This window comes from Silene latifolia, chromosome 9 (genome assembly GCF_048544455.1).
Source record: "Silene latifolia isolate original U9 population chromosome 9, ASM4854445v1, whole genome shotgun sequence".
NCBI classification, from domain to species: Eukaryota; Viridiplantae; Streptophyta; class Magnoliopsida; order Caryophyllales; family Caryophyllaceae; genus Silene; species Silene latifolia.
In genome coordinates this window covers 122,909,136-122,917,121 of record NC_133534.1, presented here as the reverse complement: position 1 = coordinate 122,917,121, position 7,986 = coordinate 122,909,136, and the positions used below count along the sequence as shown (strand labels likewise).

The 7,986-nt window shown below is 41.1% G+C and overlaps 2 non-coding genes across 2 annotated transcripts; one reads left to right on the top strand and one right to left on the bottom strand.

Annotated features, from left to right (window-relative positions):
* The first annotated feature begins 1,035 nt into the window (after positions 1 to 1,035).
* LOC141603524 (small nucleolar RNA R71) lies at positions 1,036 to 1,141 on the top strand. Its single transcript, XR_012525395.1, has one exon. It is a non-coding gene; the product is annotated as a small nucleolar RNA R71 (small nucleolar RNA).
* A 2,932-nt stretch (positions 1,142 to 4,073) lies between these two features.
* On the bottom strand, positions 4,074 to 4,180 carry LOC141603147 (small nucleolar RNA R71). The gene has a single exon (XR_012525042.1). It is a non-coding gene; the product is annotated as a small nucleolar RNA R71 (small nucleolar RNA).
* Positions 4,181 to 7,986: the final 3,806 nt, after the last annotated feature.

The window sequence follows — 7,986 nt, the reverse complement described above, 5'->3', positions numbered from 1 at the left end:
GTTTGGTTCACTCGATCGAGCTGTTCTTTTTCCTGGTCACTTGATCGAGCAGAAATTCCACTCGATCGAGTCCTTTCTTCAGCTTTTTCCCTCGATCGACCACCTGAAATCAGTCGATCGAGTATTTTCTTTGTCGTCAGCTCTTTTTCATCAATAGTACATTGTTCATCAGCAGTAATTACCTTCCTCGGGTCTGATTTCAACAATTCCGGTCCCTCATATGAACGACCGCTTCTCAGATTTATTAAATTCACCGTCTCATGTGGATTCTTATCAGGTTGTGACGGTAAATGACCATGCTTCCTCGTGGATTGGTTCGCGGCTAACTGGGCAACTTGATTTTCAAGTGATTTGATGGATGCATCTTTCTGTTGGTCACTTAGTTGCCATTGCTTTGTCAAAGCCTGCAACATCGTCTTCAACTCAGATAACTCGCTCACCCCACCTGAGGATGATGCACCGTGATTAGGTGTAGTAAAGGAAGAAGGCTTTTGAAAGCCTTGTTGAGCCTTATAAGGAGGGACATATGATTGCTGCTGCTGCAGTGGAGGAGTAGGATTGAGCAAATTTTTACTTGTCCACCTCAAATTGGGATGGACTGTCCCTTGGTTATTATAATAGGAGCCCCCTCCTTGCCTGTATTGTTGAAAAGCAAGGACATGTTCCTTCTCTGTAAGACAGTCAATAGTAGTATGACCGTCATTGCTCGCACATCTCCCACATGTGACGGTCTCCCCTCTAGTAAGAAAATGGACCGTTTGAGGCTCCCCAGCAGAATGCAGCTCCAATTTATCAAAACGAGCATTCATGGCTTCCAGCTGAGCCACGACTGCCTTATCAACTGCGTGAACTGTTCGAATACCATCCCTCGGGTTCCCATACTCAGCACAATGGGTCGCCATCTCCTCAATAATCGCCCATCCCTTATCATCATCAGTATTCTTTTGAAATCTTCCGTTGGATGAGGCATCAAGTATAGCTCTGTGATCATCGTACAACCCATTGTAGAACTGATTGGACAAAAACCACGGATCAAAACCATGGTGAGGAAGAGACCTCACCAACCTCTTGAACCGACACCAAGCTTCATAGAAAGTCTCATCAGGTGCCTGCTTGAAACTAGTGATCTTGGCCCTGTGCTGATTAGTGCGCTGCGGTGGGAAATATCTCTTATAAAAAGCAAGAGCAAGTGTCTCCCAGTCTGTGATCCTCGCGAATGTATGGTCTAAGTCAGCCATCCACTACCTGGCCGAGTCAGTCAAAGAAAAAAGAAACAACACCTCCTTAATCTTGTCTTGAGTTACCCCCTTTGTGGCGGGGATAGTAGAGCAGTAGTCCGTAAAGACCTCCACATGCTTCCTCGGGTCTTCACCTACCACACCTCTAAAGAGATTTCTCTCCACCAGATTGATATAGGATGGACGGATGTCAAAAGTATTCCCATCCTCAGTCTGGAGATTGAAACTCTTAGGAATAGATGATGCTTTAGGCTCCGAATGACTTGCAATATTCGGCATCTTTACTGGTTGGTTTACGGAACTGAGATTATCTTCTACTAAAGATTGATCTTCTGTAAATAGGAAATGCTGAAGTTCGGGTTCGAAAGTACTCAAGTCTTTGATGTGACCATAATTAGAGCATATTTAGTCCCCGAATTAGCCTTATTCCCATGCTTTTTAGTGCATATTTGGGTCATTTATTGTCTTTAGTTCTTTGTTTTGCATATTCTTTGAGGTTTTGTGTCCTTGGTAGGAAAGGAGTGCAAACCTTGCATTTTCATGGCAAAATGAGACTAAATTGATTGAATTCAATGACCAAGCATCAAGGAGAGACAAGATTAGAAGGCCTTTGTACATATTATAGTAGATGGGCAATGATGAGAAAAGATCCTTGCATCCCCGAGGAAATCCCCAAGGATTGTATGAAGAAAAGGGAAGAAAAGAAGAAGAAAGCACGCTGCATGACAACCCGTGCATCTTCCCTAGAAGACGCCCGTCCTCCACCTTCACAATCCGTGCATCTTCCTTACAAGACGCCCGGGCAGCAACCCCAGAAGACGCCCGTCTTCTCCCAAAGACGCCCGGGCAGAGACACAGAAATCCGGACATCCCGAGCCTAAGACGCACGGATTCCAAGGCAGCGCAAATTCGTTTCTTCAAACTTCAAGAAAGATGCCCATCCTTCAGAAAATACCGGCGTTTTCCTAAGTAGGGACTTAATCGTCATTTAAGCCCTTAGTTAACCCTAATTCCTACACCTAATCCCCACTATAAATACCCCATTAGTCTAATTAGAAGAGCATGTTCTTCTTATCAATTCTTAGAGTAGTTAATATCAATCAAATCTCTCTTTAGTTTTGTAATCAACAATTAATCAAGTTTTAATACAAGTTTTATTTCCTTAATCTCTCTTTTGTTCATCCTGTATTTTGGGTAATTGAAGATTATTTGGGTTATTATTGGGAGATTGACAACCTCTCAATCAAGCATCAAGTACTTCTTTTATTCCTTGCTTTATTATTGGAATCATTAGTAGGTATAATTCTCTTAATCCCTTTTTAATTATTGCTAATTACTTTCATTTGTTCATCATGTTTCACTTTGTTGGTATGATTGACAACCTTGCTTGCATGTTCAACATGATAATGAGTGAGTAGTTCCATAGCTAGGGTTAATGGGTAATTAGGGGAAACCAACACGGGGAATGATTCATGCTTAAATTAATATGCTTTCATGGTTTATTTGCTTGCTTGTTTTGATCTCAACTCATGCACATGTTATGTTTGATGAAATGCGAGCCTATGAATCCTTGCATTTTTTACCCATAACCTACCTTTTCAATGAGACTTGTAAGACATAAACCAACTTGAGTCTCATTAGACCATGCATGTTGTGGAGTAGGGAAGACTAAGTCGACTTGTAGGTGTTGTACAATCTAATCGATTCGGCTCCGGGACCCAAACTTTCCTAGGATTGTAAGATATAACCCAACTCAATCCATCACAATAATAATTGCTTGCTTATAATTTGAGAACATGTTTGTATGATCAATTCTCATGAATCCCCTATGACCCCATGACACCCTAGTGCTTTTTATCAATTGTTTACAACCCTTTTCAATTCATCTTGCTTGTTTACTTTCATTGCTATTTAGTTTAGTGACCTTCTACATCAACCCAAATTGTGACACCCCTAAGACACCACTAGTTTCAATAGAAATCTCATTTCAATTCCCGTCCCTTGGGATCCGACCTTTACTTGCCTCTTTACTAATTGTAGAGTTGTTTGTGAAGCTATAAATTGTGTTTTGGTCTAGGTGCTCCTAACGACAAGTTACCGAAAAGATTTAGTCCGACCAAAAATGGCGCCGTTGCCGGGGACGGTGTTAACTTGATTTAGATTTTCTTATATTGTTATTAGTTGTGTCTTTCTTTGCCTTGAGGAAGTAAAACTCCTCAAGGTTTCTTCTAATTGTTTTCGAGTTGTTTGATATTTTGCATGTCTAGAAGGTCACAAGGTGATTTGTTACCTTTTGATCGTGAAATTGAAAGAACTTTGACAACCAATAGAAGACTTGCTAGGAGAAATTTGAGAGGTATTAGTGAGGTTGTAGATATTCAACCAACTATTGAGTTCATCAATCCTTTTGCAAGAGAAGGTGAGGAGAACACAACACAAAATACAACACAAAATCAACCCACAATACCTAAGTTTTCATCACATTCCGTACCCATCGAGGAGAACCTACCCAATGGTACTCCCACACCACAACATCTAACCGGAAATTTCATTGCCAAATCCGCATTTATCCAATTAGTCGAAAGGAGCCAATTTGGGGGGATGCCTAGTAATGACCCTCACTCTCATATGGAGACCTTTTGTGACTATTGTGATGCGATTTCTTAAACCGGTGTAACTCAAGACCAAATTCGATGGGTCTTATTTCCGTTTTCTCTAATTGGCACCGCGAAACAATGGTTGAAGGGCCTCGATAAGGCCACTCTCGGAATTGATTCTTGGAAGAAGTTGGCTCTAGCTTTCTACAAAAAATTCTACCCACCGGAAAAGACTAACATGCTAATAGCTCAAATTACGGGTTTTAAGCAAAGGGATGAAGAATCTTTGTATGAAGCTTGGGAGCGGTTCAAAGGAATTTGTCGCTCATGTCCTCACCATGGACTTAGCGACTGGTTCTTGGTACAACAATTTTGGAACGGTCTATATGAAGATTCAAGGAACATTCTCAACATGGGATCGAATGGAATGTTCACCGAAGTTGATGACAATCAAACTTGGAACAAAATTGAGGAAATGGCGGTCCATAACTCACAATATAGTAGACCTCGCAAGGCTACTAGAGGAGGAAAGCATGAAGTGGACTCCGTTACTCAATTGGGTGCTCAACTTAGTGCTCACATTGATACCATCAATTTCAAGTTTGAAAAGGCTATGGCTAGACTTGTAGATGCCTCAAAATCACCAAAGTATCATGTTAATGCCATGACAGCATCTTCATCAATCCCAAGTGGGATATGTGAGAATTGTGGAACTTTGGGACATGACCCAAGTGAATGTAGGGGTCAAATGAACAAGTGAATGCTTTCCAAGCATACAAGAGTGGTACCCCTTATTCTAACTATGACAATGAAAACACCAAATTCCATCCAAATCTCTCATACAAAAGCCAAAATGTTCAAAACCCTCAAACAACATACACCCCACCTCCCATGAGAAACAAAAATCAAAGACCCTTTTACAACCAAAACCAAGGTTACCAAAATCAATCTTCATACAATCAACAAAATGACCAAGGTTTTGATGTTCAAAAAGCGGTCCTTCAAATGCAAAAGAATCAACAAGAATTTTTCACTCAAATGCAAAAAGATAGTCAAGCAAAGGAAACCACCATAAACAACATTCTAGCTCACACCAAAATGTTGGAAACCCAATTGACTCAACTAGCATCTTCAAGCTCACAAAGACAAAAGAGGCAATTACCACCTCAAAGTAATCCTCCAAGACATTAAACGGTTAGTGCCATTCACTTGAGAAGTGGTACAAGGTATGAAGCACCGAAGAAGCAAGTTGAGGATGAGGTTGTGGAAGCTAGTGACAAGGGAGAAATTGTGCAAAACTCCAAAGATGGAGAACCATCAAAAGAAGAAATTTCAAAGAAAAATGAAGACAAGGTCAAGGAGAAGGAGCCCATTGTGATTAGACTTCCTTTTCCAAGTTGTCAAGCCAAGCCCAAATTTGATGACCAACTTGGAAAATTTATGGAAATTGTGAAGAATTTGGAAGTCTCAATTCCTTTCACGGAATTAATCAATCACGTACCGGCCTATGCGAAATACATGAAAGACATCCTCACAAAGAAGAAGTCGATCCGGAAGCTTGAGACTATCGCCTTCACTAAGGTGAGTAGTGCAATACTTCAAGGGAGTTCACCTCCAAAACTCAAGGATCCGGGAAGCTTCTCAATACCGTGTACCATTGGCGACACCACGATCAACAAAGCCTTATGTGATCTAGGGGCTAGTGTGAGTGTTATGCCGTACTCGGTGAGTAAAAGGTTGGGGATGGGAGAGCTTAAATGCACCAATGTTACACTCCAAATGGCCGATAGATCGACGAAGACACCATTAGGGATATGGGAAGATGTTCCCGTGCGGATTGGGAAATTTTTCATCCCGGTGGACTTTGTCATTGTTGATATGGAAGAAGATTCTAACATTCCAATCATTCTAGGAAGACCTTTCTTACACACCGTGAGTGCGGTGATTGATATGAAAGATGGAGAGCTTACTCTAGAAGTGAGAGATGAGAGTATAACTTTCAATCTTGACAAGACTATGAGAGCTCCCCGTTTGCATGAACCATGTTTTATGATTGATCATTATAGCCAGAAGGATGATAGGAAGAAGTCGGAACTCCAATGGAAGAAGAAAATTGAAGATGCTCCATTCAAAGAGCAAGTGAATTGTAACAAAGAGAGCTTGCAAAGCTCACCAAAGTCAAGTAATGAAGAAGATGGCCTCATTGGCCAAGACAAGATAATGGGAGAGTTGTCTCTATTAACTCAAGAGATCTTTAGTGATCAAGTAGATGAAGTGTGTGGTCTTTGGGACGATGAGTTTGAAGGGATTTTCAATCCCTATATTGGTAATGCTATCGATCAAGACCGACAACAAGGGCAAAGATCTATTGAAGAACTTTATCACGACAATGAACAAGCTTTTGATTACTTTTTCAAGGTGTTGAGCAACATCAACAACACCTTGGACATGCCCCCTTGACATCTCATCAAGAATGAGAGTTTCGTGGAGTCCTCCCTAAACCACCATTTGTAAATATTTCTAAATCCCTAACTCGCATTTTAATTCTCATATTGCATTTTTGTCATTTTTGGATTTTTATGCCTTGATCAAGATAATTATCATTTTTGAGAGAAGTGAGGGAGGGACTAATGATTTCAATTAATGTGTAGTGCTTTAGCTTAATGTGGGGATAGCAATTGCCTAGGCTATCCATGCCTTAGTAGTGCCCCCATAATGAAGAACACGAGATTTTGAAGAATGAAAAATGACAAAGTATATGCAAGGTACACGAATGGAACTGAATCCGGGTAAAACGGGTAGAATCCGAGCGGTTTCAAGAGAATCCGCCCGTCCTCAAGCAACCCGGGCGTCTTGGTCTGAATCCACCCGTCCTTCATGAGCTGAACTTTTGAAATTTTGGGACTTTTAGCAAATACGGGCGTCCTGCAAACAATCCGCCCGTCCTCAGAAAAACGCCCGTCCTGCAAGGGAAGACGCCCGTCTTTTTGGCTGAGAAAAACAAGAAAAATCCCTGGAAAGGAATCCGCCCGTCTTCTCTGAAAGACGCTCGTCCCGCATTTTTAAATCCGCCCGTCTTTGCTAGAATCCGCCCATCTTTAGGCGAGAATTTCCCAACCCAGAACAGACAGAATCTGGGCGTCCCGAAGGAAAGCCGCCTCTTCCCCCTACATTTCAAATATTTCGGGTTCATTATAAACCCCCTCCCACATTCATTTCTTCATTCCTTTATTCCAAACACTACCCGTAAACCCCAATACTCAAAACCCTCATCCTCTCCATCACAAAAACAAGATTTCCTCAAATACATTCATCAAAATCAAATCAAAACATCCTTTTAACAAAAATTAATCACTCCTCTTTCAACAAAAATCAAACCAAGCAACAAAATCTTCAACCTTTGAGTCGATTTTTGAATTTATAAAGGCAAAGCCTTTCATCTTAAAATCGATTTGGGTACACTTTGAAATTGAAGATTTTTACTCTTTTCTTGGTTCAAGCATCAATGGTAAAGACAAAAGGAGCAACAAAGGCACCAAAGGCAAAGGCACTCTCAACAAGACAAAAGAGCCTTCAAGCAAAGAAAGCCTCATTGGCTATGGTGGTAGCTAGCTCAAACTTAGAAGTGAAACAAGAACAACCTCCCATGGAAGCAACAACATCTACTACTCCGGAAATTGCTCAACTTTCGAACTATCCGGAGGTAATTTTCATTTCCAAATCCCATAGGGACAGTTTTGCCAAGTTTGCTAGAAAATCATTTCTATCCACCAAGTTTATTTATGAAGATGCCTTAGATAAGTAAGGTGTCCTTGAGCAAACTAGAGCCTTCTTTAAAGCCATGGGGTTGGAGAAATTGTTTACAACAAAAGAATTGACATATCCCTCCCTTACCTTAGAATTCTTGAGTTCTTTGAAAGTCAATAAGGTAGAGACCAGGGAAAACATGGAGTTCCGCCTAGCTAATGTTAGTAGGCGCATCTCCTTTGAGGAAATGGGTAAAGCATTGGGTCTTAGTGATTCACCGAGTTATTTCAAGAATGTTGGCAAGTATGACCCCGACCCTCTTTGGGAGGCGATTTCCGGAAGGAAATTTGAGAACTATCATGCTAGTCGCGCTCTATTAGTGATGTGGAACGATGTCGTCACTC